The sequence below is a fragment of the Bacillus rossius genome, chromosome 3 (assembly GCF_032445375.1).
Source record: "Bacillus rossius redtenbacheri isolate Brsri chromosome 3, Brsri_v3, whole genome shotgun sequence".
Lineage (NCBI taxonomy): Eukaryota > Metazoa > Arthropoda > Insecta > Phasmatodea > Bacillidae > Bacillus > Bacillus rossius.
Genome location: NC_086332.1, coordinates 128,883,607 through 128,901,189, shown reverse-complemented (window position 1 = coordinate 128,901,189; position 17,583 = coordinate 128,883,607). Strand labels below are relative to the sequence as shown.

The following is a 17,583-nucleotide window of genomic DNA, read 5'->3' as shown; positions in this document are numbered from 1 at the left end:
ATATATATACTTATACACACTAGCCTACTGTAGTAATAAAAACAAAGGAAATAAAGACTAAGAATTTATGATACAACTATCTTATTTTATTTACAGTTTCTTGAACAGTCAATAACAAAACAATTAATAAGGTCATCATCATCAACATACTCATAACTTCCTAACTACACTCGTTCATCAGCAGTGTTCTACTTCAGAAAACATTTCTTTCTTGATTTAGCTTTTGCAAAATCCTTTAAAATCGTATCTGTATCTATTGTGTTCAATATTTCATTTTCAATGGCCAATGTGGCAAGACCACTAAGACGTTCTTGTGAAATGCTAGATCGAAGGTAGTTTTTTATTCTTTTCAGTTTTGAGAAGCTCCTTTCTCCACTGGCCACTGATATTGGTAATGTTAGTAGAATCCTCAACGCGATGAAAACATTTGGAAATATGTCTATTAATCTGTTTGTTGTGAGATAGCTCAGTGTTGTGTGAGGGGAGCTCTCTTCTTGTGACAACATTGGAATTAATATTGATATTTACTTAAAAAGATCTTCTGCGTTAATGTCTCTTTCATCACCTGCTGTCAGTACTTCGCTCAAACGTTGACAATTTCCTTTGATAGTTTTTTCTCCACCATTTTCTAATTTTTTCAAGTCATAAAGAAATTGGAAATGTTGGCTATGGTTGTGCATAAGATCAAATCTCTCGGACAATGAACTGATGGCTGTATCGAGAATCACAAAAACGAAATTTATTTTGAAAGAATCTTTTCCTGTCTCTGTCTTAATTGGTTCGTCGACACCTTCATACAAAAATTGACGTTTAACCTTTCTTGCCCTTACTACTGTTTCATTAGGAAACTCAGAGCTGATTCCGAGTTTATCAGCCAACTCCTTTGCGTCTGTAACAACATTATTAAATCCATTTTCTGTTCTCATTTTGATCAAAAACGACTTTAAGCTTTTAATTAGGGTCATGGCACTCTGCAGGTTGACTTCTTTTTCCTGAAGGGTTTTGCTTACCAAATTTATTTTGAAAAAAACCTCATACCATGTGATCAAGCAACAAAGGAACCGAAAATCTGTTATTTTTTTGGCAATACCAGTGGCTGTATTTTTTCCAATAACATCAATCTTGGCATCAGTAGAGGCTGCGTAAACAGCGTCGTATATTTCATCAGTATGGTAGCGCAGAGGTTCAAGAGCGTCAATCCTACTTTCCCATCGGGTTTCACTTAAAGGTTTTACTGTTAAATTTGTTACGTGATGTTTCAATATGTCCCATCTATGGATGGATGCCGAAAAATAGTTATAAATCTCTTGAACGTTACTGAAAAAGTTCACGGCTACAGTACAGGAAAGAGCAGCGTCGTTTACTACTAGGTTTAGTGAGTGACTTCCACAAGGGACAAAGAAGGCTCTTGGGTTGAGGTCTAGGATCCTTTTTTGAACCCCAACATGTTTTCCCTTCATGTTAGACCCGTTATCATACCCCTGGCCACGCATGTTGTTTAAAGCTATTCCTCTTTTTGACAACTCATCCAACAAAAGAGCTGTTAGTCCTTCTCCAGATGTATCAAACGCTTGCAGAAACCCAAGGAAGTATTCTTTGATTATTGCGTTTTCTCCTGGTATAGCGTGAACAAATCTGACTACTAGAGTCATCTGTTCTTGGTGGCTAACGTCAGGTGTACAGTCAAGAATGATGGAATAGTAGGTAGCTTTATGCAATTCACTTAAGATTAATTCATTAACTTTACGAGCAAGTACATCTATGAACTCATTTTGTATCTCTTTGCTTAAATAGTGTACATGAGTTTCTTTCGAAGTTATCCTGCGAAGATGTTCAGAGAGAACAGCGTCAAATCTGGAAATGTGCTCCACTAGTTTCAAAAAGTTTCCGTTATTTTCTTGGAAAATCTTATCATTAGTGCCACGAAAAGCTAATCCTTGAGCTCCAAGGAACTGCACTATAGTAAGAAGTCGCTTCAAAACTTCATACCAATGCTCTGTTTCTGATTTTATGATGCGTTGGTTTTCGTCGTCAATGGTTTTCCCTGACTTCAATCTCTGGGAAAGTTCTCGATAAGAAATGGCAGCTGTTATATGATGAGGTGACTTTTCGTGTTGGCGTAAGAATGTTGACATGTTTTGCCAATCAGAGTAACCCTCTGTTCCAGAAACAGATATAACTTAATTACTGAAGAGTTTACAAAAGAAACAAAATACTGAATTTTTCGATTTTGAGTACACGAGCCATTCTCTGTCGATTTCTTCTCCATTTGACAATTTTTGTTTATAATTGGCAACTGTGAAGCGTCTGCCAGATTTATGGTCAACAGGAAATTTAAAATGTTTAACCTGCACAGGGCCTTTCTTGACGAGAACTTGACGGATGTCATCGGTGATTTTAGCCGGCCATTCTCCACAGTCGTCAAGATCGTTCCTGTTTTCCTTGAGATGAAAATCCTGAAAACACATCAACACAGTAGTTAATTTCAGTGGGAACGCAACATAACGGCGTTCCCTTACCTCCCAAGAGTGCCGGAACGCAAGGGAACGCACGTAATTCGTAACTTGTAAAACTACAAATAAAAAAAAGTATATGGTTAGGATCAATTTTAGGCTTTGCTCGCGATCAGGGAGGGAAGTCAGTCATCTAGCCCGCGCTACACAATAACAAAACAAAACCCCCCGCCACTCTATTAAAACAGCTGTTTGTAAATGTTTGTTAGAAGTCTAGTCGGAAACCGAGAGGGTCAAAATCAGCACTTAAAGTATGTGTAATAATATAAAAATTGTTGTGACTTTTTTACATCGTTTTTTAATTTGGATTAACATTAATAATAAAGTTAAAAACGAATTTTGAAAAAATAATTTTTGTTCATCCTCCCTTAATGGTGTGCTATAAGCTACGATTTCATGATCGGCTACTTACCAAATATAGAAACAATTGAACAAAAAGCACCTAAAATATATTCAAATTTACTTGCAGTGGATGTTCGATGTTCTCAGATTCAATTTGAACAGTTGGTCTAGATGATTTGGGTAATGGAATAACCAAAGTTTCCTCGGAATCAGAATCCTGAAACACGTGTAACACATGTTGGATACTAAATCATCCCATAGAAAATGCACAACAAAAGTTGAGAAAATTTGTAAGTAAGATGGAGAAAACTTAATTTTTCGTTTAGTTTAAAAGTACAGATAAATATAATAATTGCTCTCTTACCTGCATTGTTTGTTGTTCTGCGGTGTCGTTCTTATGAGACTCAGACTCTACGGAAGAGCCAACTTCATATCTAACAAAAAATTTACTCATTGCTTTCGCCTGTTTTTCGTTTTCTCTTTCCATGTCCTTTTTTCTTTTTCTATAAAAAGTACCCGTAGGTTTCTTCTTGTCCGCCATGATACCACCACAATAATAATATCAAACTGGACAGTGGCGTGTGCATGCACTTGTCGAGTTGACAGATAGCACTAGCACTGAGACTGAGCGGTGCAGTGAGCAGGCACTTACGGTGAGTCGGGGGCAGCGGGAGGAGGGTGGGGAGGGCTTCACGTTGTGACAGGAAAGCAGGGAAGCACCGCGCGGCGCGCACCACCACCACATGAGTCATCGCCATCGCATCACCACCGATGCTAGCATATTGCTGTATTAGCAAACAGAAACACTCTATCTTTTATAAAATTATAATCATGTTCATGGCGTTTATTTATTTATAAAACTATTTGCTCAAATAAATTAAAATTTTTTTTGTATTTTTTTTTCCGATAGCTCCGTTGGCGCCACTGCCCGCGTGGCGCCACATGCGGCCGCATGTGCCGCATGGGCCTGGCGCCGGCCCTGACCACACAGCACTGGTAATGCAAGAGAGGGCGCTGACGAGGCATAACGGCCTGAAGGAGCCGGGGAGACACTTGGGTCGACGTCACAACCTTGTACCAGCCAAACAAAAAGTTTTTATTAATCACACGAAAATAAACGGGTTGGTTGGAAATGTCTAAAATAAAAATAAAAATCTTTTCATATAAAATTTAGGATGATCTAACAGAACAGTGTATCTCTGTAAGGTAAAACAAAAAATAAATACCTACATATTTTAAAACGCATTTCTTTCCGAGTTAATCTTTTTTGCAGGGCGAGATCGTACGGACAGCCTAAGTTTCACCCCCATAGATCGACATGCACGAACAGTTCCGAAGTACGTCGCTCGATCGGGTAACTTCGGTAGTAGAAAAGCGCGGGCTATAGCTACAGCTTTTGAACGTGAACAATGATATCGTTTTTTGATCTAGCAAGAGATAAATTGCAAAATTGTACCAAAAGTGATAAAGATAACACTATTCCGGGATATGTAGACAGTGAAATCGGTTATAACAATTTCTTTGATGCCTTAAAAAGTGCAGGTTACTCGTTCTCAGTCAGAAGTAGTGCAGCACAGGAGCAATTCAAAATATTAGATTCAATTTTCTGTAGAAGACGAAGCAAGCAACATTAAAATGTTTATCTTGCTTGCTTCAAATCCTCAACCCTTATATCTGTCAATGAAGGAAATTAATTTAGCTTTCAGCTTGGTGACCTCTAGATCATTACAAAAAAATGAAGGGCTATAAAATGCTAATGATATGACAGAATGGGTGGGTGAAGTAACGTAAGAACTCTGAGAAAACCAACTAACCACTGCAATGTTTGCTATGTTCCCCACTATCAAAAGATCCATTAATGACCCTGCTGAGAATCAAACCCAGAGCACTTAAACACAGAGACCTAATGTTTGCCTCTAATGAGCACATTTATAAGACCACAAACCTAATGCTTATTACCTTTTCCACCATTAATTTAATTACCTTACCTTTACAGATCGTGAGCAGCAGGTAATGACCAGTGTACTGAATGAAGTCTTTGAGATTAAGGGCTTCTTATGTGTAGGAATGTTTGCAATTTTTGAAACAGCCCTTTTCGGAATTTTATTATTCTACTACTGTTAAAAGTCTCTTCTCTACAAATTTGCTTTGTTCTCTGTTACTAATTATTATTAATGTAGGGCATCCTCCATCCATTGCATACCTTTAGTGAACATAATAACATATTATATTTTATTATATTTTTATTCTCCTCGCTGGTTCTGTATGTTCAACTACAGCTGATTCAGTTGTGTCTTTATATTTTTAATTATTTATTTGTTTATTTATTTCCATTGTTTTCCATGGCAAACAATACAAAACTTCAATGCCGTTAATCCAAAAATTGGAAGTAAATCATATTTTGAAGGTTTGCTATCTAACAAATCATTAGGTATTTAAAAATTTATTGTAATTTTTAAATTCAAGAAAAGTTTTCTGATGTATGTTCTGAGAAAAAGAAACATTTATGGAAGCTTACTGTAACACCAAAAATGAAGTATGATGTTACTGATATCATTTGTGTTTGATATAATAAATTATTAGTGTTAAAAGTGCATTTGCAGTGCTAATTTCTGATCCCGTTCACATACAGGCATAAGTGTGATAACTAAAATGAAGTATGACGATTTAAGAGTTAAATGTTATGTTTAATCTCTTTCCCTAACTGTTTGATGAATATTTTAAGTGTAAATGTGCAGTTTGTAGTTCTTATGTTAGATCTAATTCATATTATACAGGCTAACGTGCATTGTTTTATGAAGAATAGTGTTGTAACAAACTGTCAGATTAAATTGTTTTGTTCCAAAATAGAGCAATGCTCTTTGGAACATTGCAGAAAATAAAATTTTAAGAATTACAAAGTCTAGCACAAATATTAATGTAAATCAGCTCCAAGACTTAAGTTGTAAATGTGAAATTAGGCCTATGTGATTACAATCTTATGGCATTAAAGGTCTAGTAAGCCTACCTACAATTGTATTTTAAATAATCCAAGTTCATAAACATTTAAAGAAATTGCTGCAAATATTTCAGTTCAATGAACTGATTCAAATAAAAAATTATAGGTTGAAAGATAATCTAGTAATGAAGCCAATAGTATTATTAATTAAAATCTTGTCTGTAATCTCAGAAGTCAGAGAAGTTGAACCTTCATGCAAAACCCAGAGCTGGTAGGCAATAATTTTTTTTAATTTATTAATCATTTTCGGATTTTTTTTAAATCAAAGATTGATTAATTTACATTGATTGATACCAAACATATACAAGAACTTCAGAATACAGATTTTCCTTCATATTGAAATATTGTTATTTAAAAAAAATTATTTTCTTTTATTGATAATACACTTATTGGAATTGGCTCTAGAATATAATAGTGAATACGTAATCTGTACTTGTCTATGATTTGTTTGTTTTTTATGTAAGTGTATATAGTAGTGTTTTTTTTTTAATGGTTGTTGGCTAGTGTTATGTATGTATGTGCACTATATGCAAATGGTAGTTCTGATAGTATATGTTCATAATAACTAATATAATATACTGATATCAGACTAGCTCAAAATTGGTCTGTATTGTACATATATGAATACTTTATAAGATATGTATTGAAATATTATTTGAGTTAAGGAAAATTGTTACTGTAGAGTGTAGATGTTTGATTGATTATTGAAAAAAAAATTCCTTCTGACAACCATTAATAATTTTTACTGCTTTTTATTAATCTTCATAAAAATTCACAAGTCACCATGGTTACCATCTTCCAGCCACAAAACAAATATTATCAGTGATTTTAAAATACATCAATAAATATTATCAGTGATTTTAAAATACATCAATAAATATTATCAGTGATTTTAAAATACATCAAAAAAACTCTCTCGCTGCATTCACGAAATCATTGCTTATTTACATTGGCCAGCCAAAGAGTAGATAAAAAAAAGCTGTTCTCCACAAGCCTGAAACAAAAAAGAAATCAAAGTTAAATGATTTATATTGTACTAAAGAGAAATGAAACTGATAAATAAATGTATCAAAGAAAAAAGTAATGCATACCAGAATGATAAATTAATTTCAAAACCATTTTAGTTAGAAATTTGATACATTAAATATTTTGGTAAATTCTCATTTATGTAGTACAATTAACATTTTTCTTTGTCCTTTCAAATAGATATTTTTTCCAAATACTTTTTGACAAAAACTCATTTATGTGAAAAAAAATTATATGAAAAACATAATTCTATTGCTCTTGTGCCCATTATTGCAGAAAAACTAGGTATTTAACAATCCAAGTAACTACACAATTTTAGAAGTTTGTTTCTCAGGGCCTCAAGTGATGTAATTGCTTGTTATTAGCTTAAGCAAATCTAGGCTTTGACTCAAGCAAAATGTTTACAAGTTGAATTAATTTCACGTAATGCATGTCACATAAGCAGTTAATTTTTTTTTTTTTTTTAAGTATCTAACCAAAGTCTTCGGGGAGAGTATTAGTAGGTAGGTTACCAAAATTTGTAAGATTCTATATATATCCTATATGTTCATATTTTAGTCGTATCAACAAAATGCCTACACAAGAATAGATGTCAGCATGTTATTTTGCAGCAGTCGATGGCATTACTTCATAGTACAGTTGTGAAATCACTACAAAATGTGTCGGATGTATATTGCAATGATTTACAATTATTATCGGTAATCGCATAACTGCAGAGTTCAGAGGGTGTTAGAAAATTAAAATATACCACACATTGTTCTTTTTTTGTTTCTAATAATATTAGTTTATATTCCTACAAAGATGGATTCAGAAATTTCCTAGAGTAACAACTTTTCCACACAAACCAAATTTGATAAATAGTAATTCTTAGTACTATGTACTTCGCCAAATAAATTATTTTTAAAGTCTAGGTAAACTTACCTAAAGAATAATTGCTTACACCATTTTACAGTAGTTATGAAGAAGTTACCTTTCCCTAACCATTTTCATGATTTAACAGCACTTATGTAACTAACCTAACCAAGTATTGCGACTGTGAACTAAAGTATAACCCTGTAATTGTTTTCAAGTGAGCATGCAGAAAAAAACATAAGCAGTCGATGGAAATTTAGCCATTCCAGTGTTTTAACGTTTAACCAATGGATTCATTAAGAAAATATAATGTTAAAAACCATTGATCAGTACCCTTGATGCTTGAATTTGCTTAACCAATCCAACAATTATACAACTTCGTTGTGCATCAATAAAGTAAATCAATCATCAATACAGTAAACGTCTTCGATTATACTGCGCTAATTCCCAAATATATTTTTAAAAAATTGAAATAAATTGTTTAACAGTAGTTTAATGTTAAAGTAGGTAAGTATAAACAATACAAAATTTGTAAAATCATGTGAATGGTTGGTTAGCTAAATTTTAAAAAAGTAATTATCTTTTGTTGCTGCTTATCCATAAATTAAATTATAAAATTTTGAAAATACTGTTTCAGACACTAAAAACCTTCCTCTATTAAAACTGTAAACAGCTTTTCTTAATTCCTACTGGTTTTCAAGAAATCACATTTTGCAGGTCACGCTAGATAGCTTATGCAGTGAAGCAGCTGTTACCATTTTCCCCTCTAATTGCATAGCAGATCCTGTGGTTTTCCATATATATAAGAAAGTATATATTTTTTATTTGAATATTATAACCTAATGAAACGTAAATAATAGTTTTAAAAAAAGTTACGAGTCTCTAATGTGTATCCAAACCAAAACGCCAACCCTTGACAGGGATTTTTTATAGCAGTATGGAGGCGCAAAGCGCAGATTAGTTACCTGCAATAGCACGTAACCTGACGTATAAAAGGAATCATTTGTTACAAAATGAAAATTTATTTTATATGTCAGGTTATGTGTTGTCTCACGTAAAAAATCAGAATTTTGCACCTATAAACTGCTAAAATATATCGCTCTCAAGGACTGATGCTTTGGGTTTGGAATGCACAATAAGGAGTCACATAACTTTTTTAATGTGTTAATTTACGTTACTGCATTGCAATATCCAAATAAAAAAATTAAACAATTTGTGTATGAAAAACAACAAGATCTGCAACTCAATTAAAGAACAACATGGTGACAGGCCCTTTACTGCACAGGTAATGTAATGTAACCTATAAACAGTGATTTCTCAAAAACCAGTCTGAATTTAGAAAAAACTTTTTTCAGAGTAAATACAGGTACATATTTAAAGTTAAAAAAAAAAAGTGTCCAAAGTTTATTTTGCATACAAAAAGCAGCAACGTGAGATAATAACCTAAAAAATCACTGTAAAATGTATATTGGTTGGTTAGATTCGGTTAGTAACATCCAACCGTTCAATTGATTTTACAGAATTTTTAATTGGTGCTATCCCAAGCTAACCAAATGTAAATTCCACTGTACTTAGAATCACTGTACGTATAATGTTACTAACCTAACAAATTTCACTGTATTTTTAATCCAGCTAACCCAAGGGCAGTATCTCAACATTACAGATTTGTAATAAATAATCCTAACCTATCCACATGTTAAACATGATAAACTACTTGCAGTATCAAACAACCCTCATAGAGAATAATAATTTTAAACATGTCAGGAAGTAAAAAACACTTTAGGAATTTATAATTTTTCCTGCAATACCCCAAATTATATTAAGTGCACTCACCTCAATGTAATTCAGCTCTGGTAACAATTATTTTAAAATATTTTTACTTAAATGCGGTTAACTGCTACAGACCACCAGAAAACATTTCTTATGATTTTATACGTTGTGCTACCTAAAATTTAAAAAGATAAGCCTATAGTGTACAAAAATTTATATAAGAAATGATTACTTGCCAAGAATAACACAAGCAATGTTAACTTGTAAACGGACAAAACTAATCTCCTAACAAATCAAACAGAAATAGCTCAATAACTTACCTGAAAATCTCATAATTAGTAACAAGGAAATATTTGTGTACATGAATTTTACGTTTTGAACGTACAGATAAAAAAAAAAAAAAAAACCGAACATGTACGAACCAGCCCGAAGGGCATGTCGATCTATGGGGGTGAAACTTAGGCTGTCCGAGATCGTACAAGCATAAACACATGACTAAAATGTATGGGAGGAACGTTCCATGTCTCGGGAGCGCAAAATAATAAAATACTTTTAAAACTTATTTTTTTACTACTCCATTTTTTTGTCGCGCTCGATAGCAACAAGTGAAATACAAAACTGTCGCACGCGGCACTTCAATCGTAGTGGAGTATCTGCCACAGCAATACTCTTTGCAGTAGCACTAAGCAGAAGCACTCTTCTTGATTTACCGAAACACAAGTATGGCTTCTCCCCATCACTTCGTTACCCATTCTTTGAAGGAGAAGAATGCAATGTGGCAGCGACGTTCGTTGTTTTTTTGTGTGTAGTTTGTTGATCAAAATTACTATTAAGGATTTAAGCGTGCTGTATTTACCGTAGTACAGTTTTTATTCTACCGCTAGGCAGCCTACAATTAAGTTTTGGTTTACATACAATTATTGTTATAGTCGAGAGATCGCATGATTGTGTATTCTAGACGTCTGGTCATGGCTCCGAGATGTAAGGTTGAAAGAGAAATTGATAGCTTGTTTGTTACGGATATACTGCCTTGAACTTCTAAATCTTCTGTATGCTTCTATTTTTTTATCAATTGATACGTAAGCATCAATCCTGTAATGAGAATTGCAGTTTTCAAAACTCTTCAATTTAGTCTCGGAATTTCTTCAATCTTATAGAACATATACTTGCTTCTTCTTTTGTATCTGCAGTGCTAGTGTCATATTTTGCCCTTAAGTCTCTTAGATTTTATCTGCAGGATTTGAAAACGCCTGCCAAGTAAAAAACCAGTCATAACCAAATATTTTGTCTGAAAAATTTTTTAAGTTTGGATCAATGTAGCAGGAATAATATTAAAAATGAACAAAACTACTATGTGTTTATTTGGAACCATAATAAAATCTCAAAGTGTAATTTTTATGATTATCGAAACAAAATGTAAAGTTTTACGGAAATTGGTAAATTTCATGAAGGGAAAAAGATAATCATGAAATCTCTGTTTTGTTTTTGTTCTAAAAGATATGTTCTACCACATTAAACAGTAATATTCGTTTTATTTTTTTACTCCTTTGATAATTTTCTTCACTTACAAAACACTAAAATTAGTTAATTATTTTTTGGTTAAAAAAAAACTGCTTTGGCCGCTATTTACCTGCCTGCCTGCCTGTGTTTCTGAATTATATACAGATGATTAAAATACCATATTTTCCTTTTGGTATCCCACACACCTTTTTATAAAATAAATTACCTTACTTGCTGCTTCCTGTTTACCATGCTGTCAAATCCTGCATTCCTGCCATGACATCAACCTGTTCCCTTTACACTCACAAATACCAACAGAACTGACCTCAGTAATGAGATTGCAGTTCAATTGAAATATAATTTTTAAATTACACTACCTAGAACATTAGTGTGTTTACTTACACATGCAATACTCCTATTTAATTAAGGCTTACAGTTCTTGCGGCTGTAACACTGTTAGGTCATTGTACTTCAAAATTCTTCTAGATTGTCAAATTTTAATTGGATATTTGTCATACATTCTTGTGAAAACTGATAGGTTCTTCCAATCATTGTTTTTGGCGGTTCCACCATAGCAATATGAGGAATGGGCACAGCACATGTATCTTCTTAAGCCCCCTAGGTGAACTTAACGACTTAATAAAAAAAAATAATTTCATTTATCCTCCAGAATTTTATTATAGTTACGTTGATGGAACTGATAGTACGCGATTACACTGGTACAACAAGTTAACAATAGTTTACTCTTTTGAAAAGCCTCTGGGAAATGATCCGTTCTAAAAGTTTTATTAGATAGTTTTCTCCCACCTTATTGTCCGACGCGTCCGTTTAGTTTTCCTGCAAAGCGTTGCGGAACGTTGGGGCCGTTGCAGCTGATGGAGACGTCATCCTCTTGGTCGCCCCAATCTGACCACCACCATGGATGGACGGCGCCAGCGCAGCCCAATCGGCAGCATCTCGTTCTACTACAATATTCATAGCCCGGGTCACTGAAGAGCCGGTCACCCCTTTGCAGGCTTCCTTGTCGACCGGTTGCGTTTCTGCTGCCCGAGGGACCCTCGATTGCTGTCCCCTCTAAGTCTCTTAGCACTTCACTGTGTGCTCGCCGAGACTTCCAGCACGTCGCGTAACGTCTACCGCCTGACCACACGGTCTCTCTTCTCCCACCTTAACAGTCCTCGCCGCTCACCACCGCTAGTGGCGCTGCCATCACCAGTGGCGCTGCCATCACCTTGCGCATGCGCGACTACCAACCACCGTGTAACTTGAGCCCACCTGACGTCACAGCGGCGCGGCCGTTTAAAACGTAATAACCGTTTTATCCTCCCTCCACTTATAAAAAAAAAACTGCCTTTTTTTTTTTCGAAGCCCCACAAATCGCACTCCCTACCTACCAGAGGTTTTTTTTTTTTTTTTTTTTTTACAAGTTGCACTCCCTACCTACCAGAGGCTTTTAAACTTTTGTTATCAATGGTTTTAATTACAATATTTTTGTAACTATTAGCTATGAAACTAATACAACTAACTCACACATATTCCTGACTTACATGATACAAACGTAATTACAAAAAGTATACAATTATTTACATATTGCTACTGTCCATCATTCTGGGCTACATAATGTTTTAGGTGAGAAACATGAACTTTATTAACAATGGTATTGTCTTGTACCTCACCTAATTGGACAGTCACTGGAGTTAAAAACTTCAGGACTCGATAAGGTCCGACATATTTCGGCGCTAATTTCGCCGTAAAATTCTGCGCTTTGTTACTCAGATAATGTGTCTCCACCATAACCAAATCTCCTGTTTTTACCGTTACTTCTATACGACCTTGGTTATATCTTTCCCTAAGTCTTTCCCTATGCTTCCTCAACTTATCTAGGGCTATTTCCCAGTCTTGTTGACTGAATACTCGATTATCATCCTCACTTGTAACATAACTGTAACACCACGCGTTTATCAACGGATGGTACAAGCGCCTGCCAAAAAACATTTCAGCCGGTGTTACTCCTGTCGCCCCACTTTTAACATTATTAAAACATAATCCTATTTCATACAGACCACTATCCCAACGAGTATGTTCACGAGCGTGTGTATGGTATGCCTTCAAGGCGTATTTCAGATCACGATTGGCCCTCTCCGCCACATTGGACTCGGGCCGGTACGCACTTATCTGAATAAACTTTACCCCCCAGTTTATCGCTAAACATTTCATTTGTTGTGACACAAAATACGTGGCGTTGTCGGTTACCATGTTTAACGGTGACCCGAATATTGGAAAAACTCTTTCCGTCAAAATACCTATTATATCCTGTGATCGCGTTTGACGCATCGGAAATAGTAATACAAACTTGGTACAGCTGTCAATAAGCAATAGAATATACTTAAATCCGGTTTTACTCCGCGGTAAAGGACCGAAAACATCCATATATACTCTTTCCCAGGGTTTTCTCGCCACTGACGCCTGATGTTTTCCTTGCGGTTTTTTATTCCTTGGTTTCGTTTTCTGACAAATATCGCATTCCTTCACCCATGCTTGTACCTCTTTATTCACCTCGGGCCAAAAAAATTCACGCTTAATCCGCTGCAAGGTTCGTTCTCGCCCTTGGTGAGCCCCGAAAAACGTGTCGTGATAATACTGAAATGCGAGCCTCCGCAATTCCAGTGGTAAAAACACTCCAAACTGGCCCCTTTTATCAATTTTCCCTATCAATCCGCTTCTAACTACATACTCTTTACTCCCTTCCTCGATTTTCTTTTTTATTTTCTCACACTCTGGGTCGTTCGTTTGCTTCGTCTTTAGATCTACAAAGATAGCCGGTACTTGATTTAAGATACATAATGTACCTCTATCGTAGTCCTTCTCGTCACTAATACTCGTGACGTCGTCCTCCGCGTCGGGGCGCTCCTCAGAAAACATACGCGACAAACAATCCGCGACCTTATTATCGGTACCTTTGATATGGCTGATTGTAAAATTAAAACGCATTAACCTCATCACCCACCGGCTAAGTCGTCCTAATGCCTTCTGTGATTTTAATAACCAAGTAAGTGCCTGATTATCCGTTTCTACTTGAAATTGTACCGGTTCTAAGTATTCACTGAATTTTTCCATGCCAAACACGCATGCCAAGCACTCTTTTTCATACGTCGAATATTTCCTTTCGTTGGCATTTAGTAAGCGGCTAGCATAAGCTACCGGTTTTAAAGCCCCTTCGACCCGCTGATTTAATACTGCACCTACCGCAATACCACTGGCATCAGTCTGTAAAACCAATTCTTTTTCAAAATCCGGTAGCGTCAGTACCGGCGGCGTGGTCAAAGCGCGTTTCAAAAATTTAAACGATTTTTCTTGTTCGTCTGCCCAGACGAAATCAATTCCTTTTCTTTTCAGCAAATTTAAAGCGTCAGTCTTATTCGCGTAGTCCGGAATGAACTTAGCATAGTACCCACACATCCCCAAAAATCTGCGAACGGCTTTTAAATTTGTTGGCCGGGGAAAATTTACGACCGCGGCTACCTTATCGGGATCTAATCTTAACTGACCTTCTGATATGATAAATCCTAGAAATTTCGTGTGTTCCTGAGCCCACGTTACTTTATTTGGGTTTACCGTTAAACCCGCCGCGCTCAATGCTTTCAATACCTTTTCAATGTGCTCCTTATGTTCTTCCCAATCTTTGCTGAATATACAGACATCATCAATATAATTAAAAACAAACTCATACTGATATTTACCTAACACCTGCTCTAGTACTCGTGATAGCGCCTGTACACCATTATTACATCCGAACGGCACGCGGCACCAGCTATAGTGCCCCCACGGCGTAACAAAGGATAAGGGTTCTCTCGAGTCCGGATGTAACTCGATTTGGAGGAACGCTTGGTTTAAATCTAATATAGTAAAATACTTCGCTTTTCCGAGCTGTAATAACGCCATATCCACACTCGGGGCCGGAAAGGGGTCTGCGCATAACTTCAAGTTTACCTTCCTCAAATCCGTAACTAAGCGATACGCCGATGGTTTCCCTTTGCCTTTCGGCACCAAAAATGCCGGACTAGCGTATTTACTGTTTGACTTTACAATTACTCCTTCATCCAACATTTTTGCGATTATCGCACGAAACGGCTTGACCTTGGCAGCAGCCACCTTATACGGTAAACAAACAACTGGCTCGGCGTCCTTAAGATGAAAACGATACGGTAAAACCGTACAATGTCCCAGTTTGTCAGTCAAAACATCGGCATATTTTTCTTGAAAATATTCAATCATGTCCTTTCTTTCTTTATTCTCCGCAACCCGGTACAATTGTTTCTCTCCTTTACTTATTTCTAGGTCGACCTCCTGCCCTTTTTTGTTACTAAATCCGAAACGCAGTTTACCTCGACGAAAATCAACTATCGCCTGTGTATGAGACAAAAAATCTATCCCTAAAATTACAGGATAATTTATATCATCGAGTACATAGCACTCGTATTTCCAGGTAAACTCGCCCATTCTAATAGGTACCCGTACGACGCATTCTGACAACAAAAACCCCCCGTTAGCTGTGGTGAATTTCACTTGTGGTATTTTCTTCACCTTTATAACCCCAATTTCATTTTCCCGGAGTAACTGATTACAACATTTTTTTCCTATCAATGTACTGGAAGATCCCGTATCCACCAGACAATGCACGGGGATTTTTCCAATCATAATAGGCACAGTAATAGAACTAAGCGGTTTCTGCTTACGTAATGGTTCCGGTCCCTTTTGTACCTCAAACTTTTTCAAAAAACAGTTTCCTCGTCGGTGCCCTTTGTTACCGCACTCCCAACACTCGGTCCCATTTTCGCCTATATTCTCTGACGTCGTCGTCGTGCAGTCAGCACGTAAATGATTATTGGACCCGCATTCCCAACATTTTTTTTTTATACATTTGTTTTCGTTTCCGGTAGTTTGCGTTCTTTGTTCCTCATGACTACTATCGTGACTCCCCTCCCTTTCTACGGCCTGTAAAGTCTGTTTCTTTTCCTCTGAATATTTCCCTTTTGTCTTACACTCCACCTTCAGGTGACCTAATTTCCCGCAATTCCAACACTCAATTTTAGTGTGGTCGCGTCTCCCAGCAACAGCTACGTCCCGTTTTCGGGGCCTATCATCTTTACTACGGTAATAACATTGCGAGTCGGTGTGATTAACTCGCCGACAAATACTACACGGTTGTCTGGTTTTTTCCATGCCTGCTGCTACCGTAGACGGCATAAATAACTTAGCCCTATCCAATTTCTCCATCTCCTTTACTTCCGCTAGCTGTAGCAAACTCGCTAACGTAGCCGGACATGTCGCGCCTATAAAATACCTCACGTATTCCTCACGAAAGTTATTCATTATAATCGCTGTCAATTTCTCTTCCTCATCAGGCATACCGAGAATTTCGACATGACGTATTATGTCAGTGACATAATCTGGCAAATTTTCCCCCTCTTTCTGTGTTCGCTCCAAATACCGTAGCCGTATTTTCGTTAATGACCAACTGGAACAAACTTTACTCAAACATACCTTAAATAATTTATCAGCGGTCCAGACTTCTAACGTGGCTTCCGCAAAAATTTCCCTGAATTTTTCCGGAACCTTCGCGATCATTCCACCATACCACATGTCGCGAGTGCCTATACCTAATTTTAACATTTTATTCAGCTCAATTAAGAAACGAATAACATGATCTATTTCCAAACTTTTTAAATCAGGTATTTTATCAATTAAAGTCGTGACTCTACTTTGTACCTTTAAACCAATCGGAATAAACTCTCCCACGCTGCCTGCCGTCCCCGGATCTGTATCGCCATCCCGGCGAATAAGCTCTCGCCCCTTGACCCTTAATGCCTCAATGCCTTCATCGGGGTTATGCTCCACGCCCGCCTCGCTCAGCATCGCGATCAGCGACGCTTTACTGAGCTTCTGAGCCCAAGAAGTGGCGGAGAACATTATGATTACGATTATTACTACACACGCTAGTGCCACACTCGTAACCAAGGTCCCATAAAAAGGTCGATTACTTCTTACCCTGTTGAGACACGTGGCACCTAACCGGTTTAACCGCCCCATTCAGCTCCACCTCCGCTCTGAAGGAGCAGAGTTGCGCACCTACGTTAAGCCCCCTAGGTGAACTTAACGACTTAATAAAAAAAATAATTTCATTTATCCTCCAGAATTTTATTATAGTTACGTTGATGGAACTGATAGTACGCGATTACACTGGTACAACAAGTTAACAATAGTTTACTCTTTTGAAAAGCCTCTGGGAAATGATCCGTCCTAAAAGTTTTATTAGATAGTTTTCTCCCACCTTATTGTCCGACGCGTCCGTTTAGTTTTCCTGCGAAGCGTTGCGGAACGTTGGGGCCGTTGCAGCTGATGGAGACGTCATCCTCTTGGTCGCCCCAATCTGACCACCACCATGGATGGACGGCGCCAGCGCAGCCCAATCGGCAGCATCTCGTTCTACTACAATATTCATAGCCCGGGTCACTGAAGAGCCGGTCACCCCTTTGCAAGTTTCCTTGTCGTACGGTTACGTTTCTGCTGCCCGAGGGACCC

At 36.8% G+C, this 17,583-nt stretch overlaps 1 long non-coding RNA gene across 1 annotated transcript; it reads right to left on the bottom strand.

Moving 5' to 3' along the window:
• Positions 1 to 6,589: 6,589 nt before the first annotated feature.
• LOC134531495 (uncharacterized) lies at positions 6,590 to 9,859 on the bottom strand. Its single transcript, XR_010075012.1, has 2 exons — positions 9,565 to 9,859; positions 6,590 to 6,847 (listed from the first exon to the last, which is right to left on the bottom strand). It is a non-coding gene; the product is annotated as an uncharacterized LOC134531495 (long non-coding RNA).
• Between the last annotated feature and the right edge of the window lie 7,724 nt (positions 9,860 to 17,583).